The sequence below is a fragment of the Cyanistes caeruleus genome, chromosome 6 (assembly GCF_971803275.1).
Source record: "Cyanistes caeruleus chromosome 6, bCyaCae1.hap1.1, whole genome shotgun sequence".
Taxonomy (NCBI): Eukaryota; Metazoa; Chordata; class Aves; order Passeriformes; family Paridae; genus Cyanistes; species Cyanistes caeruleus.
Window position 1 is genome coordinate 62377636 of NC_141706.1, and position 16858 is coordinate 62394493.

The 16858-nt window shown below is 44.2% G+C and overlaps 2 long non-coding RNA genes across 2 annotated transcripts; both read left to right on the forward strand.

Annotated features, from left to right (window-relative positions):
• The first annotated feature begins 1230 nt into the window (after window positions 1-1230).
• LOC111929725 (uncharacterized) lies at window positions 1231-14209 on the forward strand. Its single transcript, XR_002864816.2, has 4 exons — window positions 1231-1295; window positions 3472-3539; window positions 13116-13195; window positions 14057-14209. It is a non-coding gene; the product is annotated as an uncharacterized LOC111929725 (long non-coding RNA).
• On the forward strand, window positions 5626-8966 carry LOC147652753 (uncharacterized). The gene is made up of 2 exons (XR_015287933.1): window positions 5626-6154; window positions 8152-8966. It is a non-coding gene; the product is annotated as an uncharacterized LOC147652753 (long non-coding RNA).
• Window positions 14210-16858: the final 2649 nt, after the last annotated feature.

Sequence of the window (16858 nt, forward strand, 5' to 3'; positions counted from 1 at the left end):
TTTACACTTCAGACTTCTGTGATGGATTTTGCTCATCACTGGCAGGAGCAGAACAGCCCCCAATTTTCCTGCAGGCAATCTGCAGACACAGCCTGATCTCAGTAGGCATCATCCAGTAGAAGATTTCCCTGGAAAAGCTTTTCCTGAAGCCCTCTCAGCTCATCTGAGCCCTGTGACCATGTCTTGCCCTGGATTTGCCAGGGGTCCCAGCAGTGGAGCCTTCCTCCAGTCACTGCTGTCTTTTCCCACCTGGGCACCCAAGCACAGAGCTGCAGAAATCCATTGTGGTCACACCCTCCAGAGCAACTCCTCTGTATCCCCTGGGCTGCAGGGCTTGTGATGGGGGTGAAGCACAGCCAGGCTCCCACACTCAGTCCTGAGCCCACCAGCCTTCATCACCATCATCAGCTGAGCCAGGAAACCACGGGGCAGGTGCTGTTCAGGTACACAACAGCAAAGAAAGCAGATGGCTTCCAAGAGCATTTCAGTCCTCCCTGTCCTCTCTGCAGATCTCTCAGCCCTAGAAAGGCTGCAATCCTGGAATATGTTGTGACTTTCCCTCTGTCATGGGTGACAGCCCTATCCTTAGTTTGCAAATGAACAGCAGGAGTAAGAGGCTTCATTTCAGCTTGTCACACATTTGAAATCCTCCTTTTTGTCCTTCCTGTAGTTCATCCTCAGAGCTTCATCCACATTCAAAATGCTCTTTGGAACCAATTTTTCTACTTTAGCTATTGGTTAACCATTACAAATTATAATCCCCATTTAAAGCCATTCATTAAATACCTGAATAGTGGCATGGTGCTTGCATACATTTCTCTTCTTTCTTAGATGTCTTGAGTGCTGTTAATTTTTTTTTTGTCAGTTTGGAAGTACTGCTTAGATTGCTACCATTTTAATGCCTCTTTCAATTTCACCAGGATAATTTTGGGCTACATTTTAATTTTTGGTGAAAAATAATAAAAAAAAAAGAAAAGAAAGGGGAAAAAAAAGTGAAATACATGGAATAACACAAATAAACTTACTTTATAGGTTTTCCCAGAAAAGGAGCTGTCAAGCTCTTCAGAAATCTGTCCTCACGATATTTCCCAACTTTTTTGACCAGGTTCTGTTAACAGTCCTTTTCCAAATTTGTGCTGAGGTAAGGAGGACTGGAAAACAGTCCATTGGGAAATCATCTGAGAGTGGGTTCATGTGACAGCTCTTTCTGCGACTTGTCATGCCGTGAATAGCAGAGCAACAGCCTTTCAGCACTCAACCATGTCACTGCCTGCCTTGCTTTTGATGGAACTGGGGTGAGTGCATGCTTGTGGAAACGAGGGAAAACTTAACCAGGGCTTTTTTTATTACCGTAAAAGGTCTGGTTTGTGTTCTCATTCAATGTTTGCATAATATCCTGATTGAAATGCCCTCCTGCCACCGTGGCCCCTGCTCCAGTGGCTCTGTGCTGGCAGGGTTTGCACCCAGCAGTGCTTTGAGGATGGTGGGGGGAACACGCTCCTGTCACGCCCAGCACTGTGCAGAGGGACAGGGACACTCGGAGCTCCAGCCTCTTGCAGGCCAAAGGTGCAAGGGACAGTAGGGGAACCAGAAGGAGAAGTATTGTCCAGCTGATGTGTGAGGCTCTAGGCTTGCCAGAAATAGCAGCCCATGCCCTTGACTCGTGACCACTGGTTATCTCTGGCTAAGATAAATGCCTTGGAGTCATGTGCTGTGCCTAAAGCAGGTTGCTCTGAGTGCGAGCTGGGGGCCAGAGTAGCTGTTTATGGGAATTTCCTGCTGTGGGACCTGCTACTCTGCAGCACTTGGGAAGGACTGAGTGTAAGGTGCTAAAACTGAAAGATGTAGAGCTGTTGGACTGAGTCCAGAGGAGGCCATGAAGATGATCAGAGGGATGGAGCTCTTCTGCTGCCAGGAAAGGCTGAGAGAGTTGGTGCTGTTCAGCCTGGAGAAAAGAAGGCTCTGGAGTGACCATATTGTGACCTTTCAGTACCAAAAAGGGCTCCAGAAGAGCTGGAGAGGAACTATTTATATGGGCAGAGCATGATTGGACAAGGAGGAATGGCTTCAAACCGAAAGAGATTTGGATCAGATACTAGGAAGGAGTTGTTGACCGTGAGGGTGCTGAGGCCCTGGCCCAGGTTGCCCACAGAACCTGTAGCCACAGGTTCTCCCATCCCTGGAGGTGTTCAAGGCCAGGTTGGATGTGGCTTTGATCAGCCTGGTCTAATGGAAAGTGTCCTTGCCCAAGGCAGGGGCGTTGGAGCTAGATGGCTTTTGAGGTCCCTTCCAACCCCAACCATTCTGTCATTCTGTGATTTCTGTGTAAACTGTCCTTCTGCTGCCACTCAAGCACAGCAGACAGTTCTCAGGGCTCAGGTCAGGGCTTCTCTCTGTTACAGCAGAGATGTTTGCCTGGAAATGTCCTGTAGGAAAGTACATTCCTTCTCCCTACCCAGCTGTATTAAAGACTGTGAAGACATCAGCAACGAACACCTGATGACACAGGGGCCTTTCCTTAGTTCAGCTCTTTCATCCTCCTGTTGTTGCCTCTCTCTGTTGAGACCATCCCATTGACTGGGCTTGAATTTGTGCTTGAACTTTTTGCATCACACAGCTCCTACCAGCTGCTGCTGCTATGCCCCAAGAGACAAAATCTAAGTCTGGACACTTCCTGTAGCTAAATTTCTTTGGCTGGCAAGTCCCTTGGCTCCCAGCCAGCACAAATCAGTTTAGGAACCAACAAGCTGGCAAATTTTGGGGTTTCAGAAGAGTAGGTTCAAAATGGGCTTGGAATACAAAAAGATATGACAATATAGATATCAGATCTTGTCATTCCGATTGGGAATGGCTATAAAGAACGACATAAACTCTCAAGGCAGTTTCAATATGAGAATTCTCTAGTTTATTACTTCAGGAATTCCCTGGTTTATTGCTTCAGGCTTGTTTTATAGACTGGTATGTGGAAGGTACAGAAAAGAAACTCTTATTGGTTAGCAAAGTGCTACATCACCATCATTGGTCAGGGGCACAACACCCCCCTGACTCCCTCCTGCAAGGGAAAACAAGAGGACAGACAAACAGCACCTGGCAGTTGTTTTCTGTCTCTGAGGATTGTTTGGAAATCCTCCTATGAAATTCCCAGGCTAGCTTCTCAGGCAGGACTGAGAGGCCATGGGCCTGCAGCCTGCTCCAAAGCTAGCATCCATAAGATCTTCTCAGGTGCACAATCATATCCCTCCTTTTCTTCCTTCCAGAGTGTAGAAACCACATTTACATCCGAGCAGGACGGATCTTGTGGGGCAAGCAATTTCCCATAACCACGAGGTTACTCCTCACAACAGGCAGCTGCTCACAGCTGCTGTTCCCACTGTGCACACACACAGCTTTGCTGTTAAGATGCAGGGGGAGAACTTGAGCTTTCAAACCCTAACAAGCTATTTGCTTCTCCTTCTCTCTCTCTTCCCACAGCTGACCTCCGTGTCCAGCCGCGAAGGCATTTTCTGTTTTACGAGTCGCGGTGAGCAGAGAGCCAGCAGGTGAAATCCCAGCCCCTCCTGCCTCTCTGTAATTAACAGCCCCAAATATGGAGCAGTGTCTGACCCTGTGACATTTTTTTCCTAAGGCTTTTATTAATTTGACACTGGTTTTCATAGCAACTCACCAGGGAGCAGTAACAAACACTCAGCTGTACCTGACAGAAAATGGGGGGTTTATCTGCTCAAAAGGTTATTCCAAGCGTCAGAGGCCAACTGTGGTTTGGATCCTGGGGAACTGCTCCAACTCTTTGATAGAAAAAACATGGAGCACTAAAGTGGGAACATTAGAGTTTAAAAACAGTGTTTGTGTCACCTTGAGCTACTGAGCTCTGTTATTGTGGTCTATCCAAGCACCCACTCTCTGTGGAGCAGGCAGGTAGGGGACTTTTAACACCCTTTATGTCCCTGTTCCTGAGGGAACACTGCCTTGTCACCTCCAAAATAATTTAAAAGAAAGGTTTTGTTTTTTCATTCATTAGTTGATGGAGAATTCTTACATTTTCTGAGGTGGGCTTTTCTGTTGTTTCTACAAAAACCCTGTTCTCAGTGCTCTTGTGAGCACTTTGCTCCTGCTCTGCCCATTTCTGGGGGAGCACACTGCTGCAAAGTAATTCTTGGACACATCAAATTGCCTGTTTTTTTGGGCCAGACACAGTGACAATGGCCACAGTATGTGCAAATTTTTTTTTGTTTTTTGTTTTGTTTGTTCATTTTTCCCCAGTGGACTCAAACATTTAGCTTCATGGAGTGTTTTGTCTCAGGGTCCCTTACCCTAATGAAATTTGAAGGCAGTGCTCACCCAGTGTATGCTCTACCTCAACAAGGCTATTTCCTGTCATCCTTTCCTTGATGAACTTGAAGTGCTCTGTTGGAAGATACTTCTTCATTTGTATGGAGTATCTTGACTTTACCCCAAATTCCAGCCATGATCTGGTTGCTACAATCAAGGACTCTGTCATCTCCTTATTGATACATTTTTCTTCAGTAATTTACAGTCTATTCTGTCTTTTCTCCTGTTGTTGCCCATCTTGCAGACTCCCCCTTCAGCGAGGAAGGGTGTGATGCTCAACACAAGGACATCATTCAGTGTTCTCTGCTGGCTCAGGACATGGTTCAGGGCTAACAGGGTGCTGCTGGGTTACCAGTTGGACTCAGTGATCTCAGAGGTCTTTTCCAACCTTAATGATTCTGTGATTATAGAATATTAACCAATTTGCTTCACATATCCCTTGCGAGGTTGATTTCTCCCGAAACAAAGTTTGCTTTAAAGGTATCTGCCACATTACTGACATTTTCACCTTTTCTCAGCACAGACCTTGGTTCTTCTGCCTAAGAGTTTCTCCTCCAGCATAGATGAAAATCTCTAATTGTTTTAGTGCTGGGCATTTCTCTGGGATGTTCATCTTACGAGTCTTTTGTAAAATCTGAATTGTTTCTGAAAAGATTTGAATGCACTGGACAGTTGAGTGACAGCTGTCAGCGTAGAATGAGAGAATCACAGAATATGCTGACTTGGAAGACACCCATCAGGATCATGGAGTCCAGCTCCTGGCCCTGCACAGGACACCCCAAGAATCACACCACATGTCTGAGAGCATTGTGCAAACTCTTCTTGAGCTCTGTCAGGCTTGGTGCTGTGGTCAATTCCCTGTTCCAGTGCCCAAACACCCTCTGGCAGAAAAACTTTTCCCTAAACCTCCCCATACTCATGTTCATGCCATTTCCTCTGTGTTTAAGCAGAGTATATATTTATGTAGTTATTAATGCTGGGTTCCCTTCTGCAGATTTAATGGTGGTGACCTGAGACCTGTACATCCTAAATTTTTACTATTGTTAAACAGACAAATCTGACATTTAAATTCCCTTGAAAACTCATTATTTTATGTCTCAGATTCACTTAAGATCTCAGCAAAGCTTCCATAAAACGGCCTGTGATTGAGACTGGAGTCCTTTCCTCTCCTCCCTTGGATGGGGCAGCACATGTGGTGATGTGTGCCTGTTAACTGCAGGTGGGGTGTTAAATTCACTAACACCTGCTGCTAATTCTGCTGAGTAGGTAAATAGGCCCATGCTGTTGTTCTTCCCCAGCTGCCTCCATCTGCAGTGAGGTGAAATTTGAGGGACTGCACCTTGCATTTGTTTGCAAAGCAAAGTCACTCCTAGGTGTAGGCAGTTTTGGGGAGAAGGAAAGGACAAAGAACACCCAGACATCATAAAGCCTGTGTCCAAAGCAAACCCCAGTGCAGTTTCACAGCTGCCAGCAGAGAGGGGTAGCCAGCCATGCAGACAACAGCTGCATTGCCAAGGAACAAAATTACAGGGCCAGATGTTCCTCTTGGAAGTACATTAAGCTGAACTTGGTAGATGAGTGCAGTAGCTGCCAAGTGCTTCTCTTATTTGGTCATAGGTAATGATTCCTCTATCAGGGAATGTGGAGGAAAAAGACCACACAGAATATCCTCATCAAAATGCTGTAGTTGAAACATTAACTTCTCTTGGACCAGAAAGATTTGGGAGCTCCATGGCAACCTTCACATCTAGTTTGAAGGATAATGTTGTTTACTACCAGGCATGAAGTGAGAAGCTTACAGCTACTGAAGCCAAATGCTTTCAAGGTATTTGCTACTGAAAGGTGACTAAGAGACAATTTTTATAGCAACCACAGTTGTTTGTGGGTGCTGTTGTAGTTCTCAGCTCAGGCTGAAAGTGAGAAGGAGAGCTTCTGGTTCTGTCTCTAAAGCAAATACCAGGAGGTCGGGTTTCTGAGGACGTGTTTGTGCTGCAGCCGCGCTCTCAGCCTAGGTTTAAAGAAGCCAGCTGGGTGTGAGTGGGGACTGGCCACGGCACCTTCATCAGCTGTGTCTGTCCTCATGGGAAAGGGGTGAAGTGCATTTCTGTCTGGAGCTAACACTGCGAGGCTCCTTGGTGCATTTAGGCACACAAGCTCACATTCGTGCCAGCCAGTTGAGTGCAGCTCATAAAAGTGGCTGACTTGGGGCTTCTGGTTGCCAGTGGAGAAGGGTTGATGGTTCTTTAGGGAAACCCACCCCTCCACAGACCCCAGGCACCCCTGTGAGTACTTATCTAATGAGAATTTAGATGACAGAATCTTTGGAAAGAGGGAATGTTGGCATCTCTGAGATAACTGGAGAGATAATTCACGTCTTGCATCTCTTCAGACATCTTTCTTAAGCTCTTGGAATTTGACCATTCTCTCCTAGGACTCACAAGTTGCAAACCCAGTTCTTTTTGAAAGTACTTTCCATTTAATAACTGAAGAAGTACACAATAGTCCAAATCCCTCTGCCAAATAAATCTGTCAGTAAGGAACTCACCCCTAAAAATTACTTTGGCCCAACATTTCCTGTACATAATATTAAACTTAGTTCCACACCATCAACAAATTTAAGATCCTATATCTCAGGGATTGCAACAGAGTCCAGAAAAGCTAGAGATCACAAATGAAACCTGCAGATCATACTGAGAGTTCTTCTAATGACATCGAGCTCATGGCCCCACTACACATCTGGGAAGGGAGGGAAAAGGTCAGGTTAAATGTGAGTTTTTGGAGTGAGAGCACACCGTGCTGCCTGCGTATTTTCCATGGGATTTAAGGACAATAAGTTTCTCTCCCCACCTAGTGGTCACTGAGAGCCTTTTAACAGAACAGCAGCCTAAGCCAGGGTGCTCAGCAGCAGATCCCATTTCTGATTTGTCCACAAAACGGGAAAATCAGGGACGAGATGATTGCTCCCTTTGCTGGAGGTTATCTAGCTCAGATGAAAGCAGAGAGGAGGATCCCTGGAGGATTCCCCCTTTTTTTTCCCCAATACACTCTTAAAATACAGTGAGGGTAAGAAGCTGAACTGATGGGAGGAAATTACTGTGAGCCAATGATTGGGCTGTGGCCGCTGATTTTTCCTTCCAGTGTAATCCTCCTTCTGTGGGTTTTGTGGTGAGTGAGAGCAAGTTTGAAATGTGACAGGCACAGAAACATCTTCATTGCCCAACAGTGTGTTTGGCCTGGCTGTGGGTAATTCTTTCTGCAAATAGCATGGCATCGAGCGAGGGGAGAGCAACGTGAAATTAAAATGAATATGGATGCTAAGCAAAGCTGATGCTGACACACCTAAATATGAATAAGGAAGTCAGCAGAGTAAGCAGTGAAAGCAAAGTTTGAATTCTTCCCATTCCAATGCCCTAAGGTGCTATCAGTAACACGAGCAAAATACCTGGTGAGGCAAAAACCTGGTCATAGTACACAAGACATTCCACTATCTTCCCTGGATTACTCATCACACATATCCTGTGGGGAATGCTCCTTTTGGGAAAAGCACTGCTTTTTTTTCTTGCTACCCCTCTTTTAGAGCAGGTCACAAAGATGAAGCCTGGTGGTACTTTGTGCTGACTCTGGGATGTCTTCCTGCCTCAGAACTAGATGATCTCCTGCTGTGTTTCCCAGAACTTCACTGCAATTTTGTTAATCTGTAGCTGTGAAATGAGGGTAATGGTATTTTTCTAGCTGTGAATAAAACTTCAAAAATTAAATTGAAAACTGTAATTAAAGACTGCAGCTACACCAAAAGTGCTGACAGAGGCTTGTAATTTACAGGGCAGATCGAGTGTCCTTCCCTCCATCTGGAAAAGTCCCAGGGAGCCCCTGTCCTGCCCCACAGGTGGAGACAGGACCAAGGCAGGGGTCTGGATCGTCAGCTCGTGCCCCAACAGACCAGCTTCCCAGAAGAATTTTGTAGAAAATCCCTGGAACTTAAGGCTGCACTGAGGTCTTTGTCCCTTGCCTCTGGATGCAGACCCAGGTGATCTGTGGGGACACTGGAGAGAGGAGGGACTCAGAGGCTGCTTGCTCACGGTGCTGCTCCACCATCTCACCCTGGGGTACCCAACTCACTGCTGGCTGATGAGCTTTCCCCTCCTGCACACTAATAAAGTGTTTTAATTGAGATTTGAACTGCTCTCAGCTCTAGAAAACTGGGACAAGCTTCCCTGTAGAGAAGACAGATATCTCCCCTCTGACTTCCCACCACTTGTCTCAGGTGTCAGACTGACTTTGTCTTTAATAAATACCTAAACTAGGAAGAGAATCTGAAAGCCCATGGGAAGGGATCGAATTATCCTGTGGCTCAGGTGAGGAGGAGAAAAAAGGTCTGGCAGAAGGTTTCCATATGTGACACCACCTTTCTGAAAGGTATGGTGGGATCAGTTTGGGATGGAAGAAATGCAAGTTAAATTCCTTCTCATCTAAAACCTAGTTATTATTTTCTCCACTTGACTCTACAGAGACCTTCATGCTGTGCTTTACAGTGGTATAATAAAGCAGATGGAGAGAAATGTGCATCCTCCCTCTAGCTCTCTTATCAATACCTCTGCTGAACAGTAAATAACAGGGAAATGGAGCTCGCTTGTCAATGTTCCCAGCTGCTGTCGCTTTCTCTAAACATACAGTCAGATATTTATTGCTAACTGTTCTGAAATATATAACAGCATGGGACAGGGCTGTGGACACATTGTCTTGCTTAAATAAGATATTACTGACAGCCAGTGTTAAATATCTTGGGGTTTTTATACTTTTATTTTCAGTAGATGTTTCCCTTGCAGAGAGTGCCAGAGAAGCTGTCAAGGCAGTGAAAGGTGGATTCACTGATTAATTTCAAATTAGGTTAGGTTGACAGCTAACCCTAATTCACACCTTGAACACCTTAAGGGTGTGTCTGTAGGGGTATGTGGCTGATGATACATCGCTGGTCTGGCACAGCTCTGTAAGCCTGGAGGGGGAGTGCATCCCCTTCCCCACCAGCATCCTGTCTCTCGGCCCTGCCTGCTCACACCCAGCTCTGCTGTGTCTGTGGGCATGTCCTGCCCTCCTTGGTGGGTAGGACCCTCCTAACTGAGGCCACCTGCATGTTTCTGAGGCTTTACTTTAGGTCATAACATGATGAATGGAAATATTGAGCAGGATGGACCACTTGAGGAGCCCGGCAGCAATGTGTGCTCTCAGTCTGAGGACAGATTGTTGGGACACCTTTTCAAAAGCTCCTGGAAACCACACTTCCCTTGTTTCTCATCACTGAAATCAAGACATCCAACATCTACCACCTCCTGCTTTCCCACTCATCCTGTCAAAGAGGGAAATGAGTTTGGGTTGAGTACAATGTGTTCTTGACATTCACTCTAGCTTTTTTAAAATCATTTTATAGTTCTCCTGGTGTTTATAAACAGATAGTTTAATAATTCGTGCTATTTTTTTTTTCAGACTGACGTTTTTTTGGTTCCCCAGGCCCTCATTTTCCACCTTTAAAAGTGAGAGTTACTCTGTTTACTCTCCTGGTGTGCAACACAAAACATTTTATGCAAAGAAACAGCAAACTAATATTGCACTGTGGCAACTATTCTGAGTCATCCCGAGGATTAAGCAGGAACAACAGCAGTGGTAGGACCTGAATGTTGAGAGAGATAACAAGGCAGCAGGGAAAGGCTGTGCCAGCAGCATCCCACCTTTCAGAGGGTGGGTAGCAGCAGTGGTGGCTCAGTCAGGACAGGCTGAGGGAGAAAAGCATCTGCCAGACAAGAATTGCACATGCTGGAGCATCACCAGAATCCAAACATTTGTGTATTTGGCTGCTGGTAAAGATATTTTGTTAGTGATGTGTTGGTATTTTGGCAGAGGTGCACTGCTGTCCGTCTCCCAGTGTGGAAAAGCCAAACTTGCCTTTTCCTGAATGCACTGATGAACTGAAAGAACTGACAGGCCAAAGTCACACATGTAGCTTCTATCATATACACATTAATCCCTGGCGCTGGAAAAAAATGAAAGAACCCTGCTGAAATAAGTTCCCAAATGATTTATTTTAAAAAAAAGAAGTTTCTTTTTCTCTGGCAATGCTTGATTGACCTATTTTGGTGGATTAGGTACTGGGACATGATGCTTATATAAACTTTCTTAATAAGCTGTGCTAGACACAAACATCCCTTATGAAAACTATTATCTTCTTGCTGCTGACAAGTGCATTGTTTTTATTGTTCAGAACACAACACAAGGCAAAAGTACAGTGAATTCAGAAGACATTTTTATCATTAATAACTTAATCATTTCCCTTAGCCTGTAAATGCTTAAATCCAAGTGTACCGTTGCTATCTTGGATCTGTGTTTGTAATTTCTGTTCCTCACAGCTTAGAAAAATGAAAATCTGGGGAAATCCCATCATTTTGTCATAATGACTTTCAGTTTCAAACACTCTTGATGTGTACCATCACATGAAATATTTTTTTATTGGACACTAAGGAGGAGTTGTGATGGTATTGCAGTGGTTCCTGGGCTTCTCTCTTTACAGTGTAGGATTGTGTCTCAGCCTCAGCCCCTTGCTGTGAAATGTGGGTCCTGTGCACGGCCAAACAAGTCAACACTCTGAAGGAAGCAAGGGGCTGACTGAATTCCTGAGGCTGAGGGAATATTTTAGCCCAAGAATGAATGCAGGATTTGAAGTGAGGCCTCACCACTGCCCAGTACAGGGGATCACTTCCCTGGTCCTGCTGGTCACGCTGCTGCTGGTACAGGCAGGTGCCACTGGCCCCTTTGGCCACTTGGGCACTCACTGGTTCATACTGAGCGTTGCCAAATCAGGTCCCTCTTTGAGTTCTACCACTGAGTTCTTTCCTTCACACCACGAGTTTTCATCACCTTTGCTGATGGCAAGTAGCTTTCTTTTTCCAGTGCCTTTCTGCAGTTCTTTACCACGTGACAAAAATAATTTTAAAATTATTACTTTTTTCTTAGTACTAAACCAGCTGCATCATGTTCCCAATTCAAATATCCTCATTATTTAAAACTGTTCTCTTCTTCATTCCTTCAGTATTTGGTAAGAAGAAATTAAGTCAGCAGAAAAAATGGTCACAAAGCCCAGCTGCCAAATATTTCCATTACAGAGAGCTCTCAGTCAAGTGTCTGCAGACATAATGAACAGGAACTGCAGCCAAGCCCACAGAAAATTGGGGACAATTCACTGGGAAGTTCACAGGACAGGCTGCAGCTCATTTATGTAGGTATACCCCTTCTCTCCCTAAAAGAATACTTCAAATGTGGAAGATTTGGCTGTAGGGTCACTAGAAGTATGAAGGGGAGTTCTTCAGAAAAACCTGTCAGCATAGTGGTGGGCAATAAATGGCTGAGATCAGATGCAAAGCAAACTCACTTTGCTTCCTGGGCAAGTGACCCAAGGGTTGCTCAGCAAAATGAATCCTTTGCTGTCAGTGAGATCAGGGCTCCAGTGCTCGTGTTCTGGTGTTCCCTGGGAGGGGAGAGACCTGTGGGGCCCCATGGTTGGGAAGGACTGTGGTCACAGCAAGACCTGCTCTAACTTGTAACAATCCATAGCTGGGGTGACATCTCACAAGACAAACACAATCACTTTTTTCTGTCTTTTGTGGCTGATAAAATGGCCCTGACTAAGGAAACGCCATCTTGAATCTTAAGACTATATCTAAATAAAAGTGAGGTGAAAGTGGGTGGTGACAACAACGTTACCCCAGTGGCACTGGCTGGGTATTTAGGAATATCTTGGAGGTGTTGAACAGCCTTTGGTGCAAACACTCCTCTGTTTTGTTAATAACCTCACTGACTTAGTGGTGCAACACTTCTAAAGCAACTCAAGAGAGCCTCTGTCCCTGTTAATATGAAACATTAAATAAATAAATAGCAGAAATCAACCATGAGAATTACTTGAAGATGATGAATTGACACTGACCATCCAGGAAAAGCAGAGACTGAGCAAATTACACTTTGTGAAACAGAGTGTTGAAAAATCTGGAATATGTGTAACCTTTTCAAAATGGTAGAGAATCTGGGCCCACATCCTAAGTCAGTGAAAGGGATGTGAGGAAAATGTACACATTTCTCTTTCTCCTGGTTAATTGGCTGGTTTACCCTATCTCATGGAGTTATCTTTTTAAATAAAACCTAGTTAAGTGATGTTTGAGCAGTCAGGCCATCCCTAATTCAGGCTGGCAAGTTGCTGGCCCTCAAGCTGGCTCTGAAGGTACAGAGGACATAGCAGTGCCAATCTGCTGAGGCCACAGGAGATTTCTCTGGCTTTGGGGAGACAAAGAAATGCACAGTTTTCCACAATAACCTACAAACATGTAGGTGAAAGCTGAGGCTTTCTCCTTTGCCAGGGAATGGAAATTCATTAGATACCTCCTGAAGGCAGGCAGCAAGATGTTTGCTAGGATTAAGGTTTTGAATAATTTCTGCTCTCTTGGAAAGAGCTGATGGTACTGCAAAAACCAAGAGAGACAGTTGGATGGAGAAAAAATTGAAATTATAGGATATATTTAAATGTTAAATAATATTTAATATGTGGTGTCTGAGACAGAATGTGCTTAATTAGGGGAAATAGGAAATCTGTCTAAGGAAATAAATGAGTATTGACTGAAGATTTGAGGGGAGGGGACTGAACTGACCCAGGGTGTCATTTTTATATTGCTCTTGGGATGAGTTTGGCACAAATTGTATAAATGTCAAAAACAGGTAAAAAGATAATTGTTGATGTTATTTGCACTTAGCCTTGCTCAAGGTGGTTGCTGTTCACAGCTGAGTCTCCTGAGAGGATTAGCAATACAACTAATGAAGACTAATAATGCAGGTAAATTAGTTTGTATCTGATGTAATGGACTATTTTTGAAACTCTAATGATGTAACTGGGAAATCTGTACTCATTTTCAAGTTCCAGATGGTTTTAGAGCTAAGTTTGATTTTCTGAAAAAATGTCTCAGTTGCATCATCTTCAGAACATCTGTATTTAAATGATGTCTGTCTTGTCCTGTATGATGAGCAAGGTATGCATTTTCCTCTGCTCTTCCAGGAAATGTGATTTATGGTTTTATACTGTACAGCAGGGATAGAAAAATGAGCATCCAAATTAAGACAGGAAGAGGCAATTTTGGGTGCTGTGCAGGGATGGGCTCCAGATTTGGTTAATTGCTTCACACTGAAGGAATGATCATGTGAGAAGTGAAATCTCTGCCCTGCGTGGGATTTGGCAACTCTTCTAAGAACCAAATCCTACCCTGAATGGAGCTGTGGACACTGCCTGTCCACCTGTGACCGTACAGGGGGATTTTCCTCTCTCAGTCCCTGTCTCCCATATGCACACGGAGCTCTTGGCTGGTGTTTGGGGGCTTGGAAAGACTCAGGCTGAACTTGCTCCAGCTGAGTTTGGATGGTTCATCCCCCTGGGAAGTGGGGGCAGGCAAGCAGAAGAGATGAGATTGCAGAGCAAGACACACTCATCTTCCTTCCTTCTTTATACCGAGTCTGGGATTTGGTAGCAGGGGTTTGATATGGGGACAGGGAACACTCCCACATTGTTTTTCAAGAACAGTTTTTTTCAGCAGTTTTTACAGACAGGCACCTCTATTATTTTCTGTAAAAGTGCATTTAAATGCTCTGATGTTAGTCTTTTATTCTTCCTACTTTTTGTGACCCCTTAAAAATGAATCTGCAGGCCTTTGTCAGCAAACTGAAAGCCACCAGCTGGAAGATATCCCACAGCACATCCTGAAGCAGCCATCACAGTGTCTGCAAGCTTGACATGTCCTTCCCTCCTCTGAGCACCTTGTGACAGCACAGCAAATAAACCAGCTCCTCTGTGTGTTTAGATTGTACTCTTGGCTTCTCTTTGGGTAGGAAAAGTGTGGGCAGAGCAGTGTTTTGCTCAGGTGGGGTTTTTCTGAGTGTGTGCACGTGAGGTCTTTATGGAAAGCTCTTCTCCAACAGGCAGCAGCAGGTGTGTGTGGGGTGCACATCCAGGAAGGGACTTGGAACAGATCTCCTGGAGCTCTTGTTCATCCCAGACACCCTAGGACTGATAGAAGGGTTCTGTGGGAACTCTGCCTTCCAAAATTCTTTCATGCTTTTTTGCCCTCTTGACTCATAGGAAAGCTTCTCATGGCCCTCTGCAGCATTGAGAAGTTGTGATGATTAATATGAATTACCTGTGTGTTACCTCTAGTTTAATTTCTATTCCCAGCTGAAAAACAGAACAAATTATGGCAAGGAAAGTGGTGAACTCCTGTGGCATCACAGAACTGCAGCCAACAGGTCACAGAGCCAAAGTTGTGATGATCAGAAAGTAAAGCCTCATGTAGAATAACAAGAAAATTTTCTCAGTGGTGTGTTGTACCTTTGAATAATCCATGTAAATAGTGCCAAAAGTCCAGTAAAAAGGGTAATTTGATGGGCAAGAGGAACCTTGGTGGGTGATCACCAGGGACCAGCTGGGTACATGAAGATGTAACACGTCTTGTGCCCCTTTCTAGTGTGTCTGATTTTGTTCATGAACAATGACTACTGAACATCTTAATCTGTTCTCAGTTTTGGTTATTGTTAAATGTTTTCTTCTGTGTTGTTTCTTCAGGGAAATGTTAAATTATCCTTTTTTTTTTTCTCCCCATCTGTCTACTGGTGTTTATCTCTTCCTGGAAGAAATCCAAGTTTAGTAATTAAGGCACTAGGAACAGTCAGAGGTTGGATCAGTAGATAAAATGTAATTATAATAGATCTATGAATCTGTCTGCAGTAAAGATTTTAACACCTTAGGCCAAATCCTCCATGAACACAAACAGAGTTTTGGAGATCACACTGTCTCACACCTACTGGGGATCTGTGTAAAACTGCATTGACAGCTCCATTGTGGCTGTGTGGCAAGACTTTTTTAAAAAAAAAAAAACAAAAAACCTTAGGAAGATGATGAGGTGCAATACCCTTCACAACAGGCAGTTTGGAGGAAATGTGTGATTTTTTTTCTCACATTCTGTGATATATGCCTGCTTATCTTTTTCCCCTGGCAGTTTTCAAATGCCGTGAAATAGAATTATGTCTGTATAGGTAAAATCTTCAGTTGCAGTGGTGAGCAGTTGTATTGCCTATATTAACTAGACAAGGGGTGTAACTTATTCCCTAATCTGGGTGCTTAAGTGAGGGTTTGTGATAGAAACATTCCACAGAAAATAAAACTACAAAAAGATAATTTTGGAGAACAGCAGAAAATTGCCTGAAAATTCCCCAAATCTCACCATTTCTGGGCATCTTGTCTACCCTTCTGCTGAAGTCTGGAGCAGGTTTCCATGCCATAGCTAGTGGAAGTCACTATTTCTGTCCTCCTTGACCTCAGGAAAGGCTCTCTTGGGACACTGGCATTGATGTCTTCCTCAGCTGTGAGCCCTGGGGAAACTGAGGTCAAGTGTTATCCACTGAACCCTGCAAAGTGCCAGATGTTGTTCTGTCACCTCCTGGCATGGATCAAACACTGCAGAGGGACATGTGAAAAGGCTGCTGGCCACAGACTCAGCAAGAGAAGGACTTCTGAGTGAACAGCAGCCCCTTAGGTGATCAGAAGTTTTCCGAGAGACTGTATGAGTGAACCTCAACAAAAGATGAAAAAATTAAAAAGAAAGAGAGTATTAAGGTAACAGAAGCCTGGTGGCAATTCCTACTTGCCAAAACTAAGGGGCACAGGTCCTGTAGGAGCAAAGGCAGCAGCAGTTAGATGAGAACAGACAGCTTATTGCATAATGAAAGCAATTAATCCCTCAGTGTGTCTTCCTTCACAAGCAGAACCAATAACCTCATGTCTTTTAAACAATGACAGCTCCTCTAACTCAATAGAGAGTTTAAAGAAAGCATTGAATAAGAATGCAGCATTATTGTAATAGGAAGAGAAACAGCTTCATTGAAATGTTAGGTACATGCTCCATCCTTTAACAAACAGAGATTTCGGGGAGCTGAGAGTAAAATTTGAGTCTATAAATCTTCCTGTGTTAGTGTATAACATTACATAAGGTAACACAAAGTATAACATGATACAGCAATACAATATAATAATATAAAATTTAAAAAGCATCTGTTCTTCAAAATCAGGGTCCAAAGTTCATCTGGCCCTTCTGGGTGGCTTCTTTCCTTATGTGGAACTGATATGAAAACTCTTATCTCAAGCCTGTGCCTGCACTGAGTGTGTGATCAAAGAATAAACTGCAACCATCTTTAAAGTCAGCAGAAAGATGCATGTCTATCAGAGCTGTATTTCATTGTGATTCAGAGGTGCCAAAAGCATCCTTTTCCTTCAAGGTCTGCCAATTCATTTGAAAGATGATGTAAAGGATGCATCTGTGCAAAGGCTTGGAGTTATACAAATTGGGAAACCAGTTGTTTATCCCTTCAGAAGTCTCACATTTGCACAAGTAAACACTGCACAGGCTGGAAAGGATGTGCCCCACACCGTGTCTGTGGCTAGCTGTGAGTGCTCAGG